Genomic DNA, 1,560 nt, shown 5'->3' with positions numbered 1-1,560 from the left:
CAGCAAAGTAGAGAGCAAATGCAAAATACCATACTCTCTAGTGCCTCTGTCCCCAGGGAGTCCCAACAGACTCCTGACCCTCAGGCAGATGCTTTAAGATTTGCAAATGAGTCTCTTTCCCATAAGGTCTGGGCGCCTTTCAAATTGCTGCTTTTGCACTTGGTCCTGGGTTAAGTGAGTCTGTGTTTGAGCCTTTAAAGAGTGGAATCTCTCCATTCCCTACAAACCTGTGGTTCTCCTGAACAGTAAGCCCTACTGGTTTTCCAAGCCAGACGTTTGGCATGAGGGAGGTCACTTCTCCAGTGCAAGTCCCAAGAGTCGGGGCCTGATGCGGGGCCCAGAACCCTCACTCCTCAGGGGGCTCCTCCCTAGTTGTGATTTGTAGGTTGCCACGTTGGGGATCAGGTTTTTGATAAGACTGTGCCACCGCCTTTCCTATGCAGCTCACCTCATGGTGACTCTTTTATTCTTTGTTGTGAAGGAGCTGTTCAGCTAGCGTTTAGGTCTTTTTCAGAGGGAATCGATCTATATTAGCTGTAGAGTTGCTGTGTCCATTGAAGATGAATTCAAGACTGTCCTACATCACTGTCTTGAACTGCTAGCTGCTAAACAGTAGTTTTTAAAACAGTATGCACATAATGATTCAATTTTAGTAATGTGATTGTGTGTACACTTATATATTTAATATATGGGGAAAAGTGTTAAGATCTATACTCCAAAATACACTTAAAGTTTACCTCTGTATGAGGGCGAAGGAGTAATTTTATTTTTTTCTGCTCATTTGCATATTCTAAATTTTCTTATTAAATGCAGAATGCTGAAATAATGTTTAAAGACTTTAAGGAAAATAAAGGATTTCTCTTAATAATTTTAGTGTAAGAAAAAGGATCATATCAGGCCATTTCTGCTTATTGTTGTATTACCAGGAAAAGGATCAAAAACAAATTTCTCTTCTTTCCAAAGTAGCAACTGGCAGGCTAGGGGCACAAATGCCAACAGAGACATTTTTCTGTGGTTGAAAGGTTAGGAACTGGCAGCAACAGCAGCAGCAATAACCCTGGCACCGAGTGTGATTCTTAAAATCGTCTGTCATCATGGGGAGAGTGAGTCAAGCGACCATTCCATGTGGAGGGAAAAGTTAATTCCTTATGTCTGAAAGGCAAGTTTGGACAGAGCATTAGATGGTCAAAGAGAAGAAACTTGGTCCCCAAAGAGGACAACTTTGCCAACCCAATCTAAAACATTTAAATCTAGCTCTCAGGTTTTCTCAATTATGTGCACACGTTCTGCCTTGTTGAAAAGCCTTTGTTTCCTTTTCTTCTGATGTCAAATAGTGCAGTGAAAACTGTGTCGTGCCTTTCCCTGGATATACTAAAGGTCTGTAGTGGTAATGCATCAGCGCATAAGGACTTGGAAGAGTCCTTAAGATGTGTGCAGGTGAGGTTGGGGCTACAGGAATGTCCTATTACCAGCCACTTGAACTTGAACCTGAAACTTTAAACTCATGCTCTTCAAGGGAAAACAAAAAAAACTGCATTATTTAAATGGCTGCATCATATA

The sequence above is a fragment of the Bubalus kerabau genome, chromosome 4 (genome assembly GCF_029407905.1).
Source record: "Bubalus kerabau isolate K-KA32 ecotype Philippines breed swamp buffalo chromosome 4, PCC_UOA_SB_1v2, whole genome shotgun sequence".
Lineage (NCBI taxonomy): Eukaryota > Metazoa > Chordata > Mammalia > Artiodactyla > Bovidae > Bubalus > Bubalus kerabau.
The sequence above is the reverse complement of the archived record's forward strand: the minus strand, read 5'-3'. Positions refer to the sequence as shown.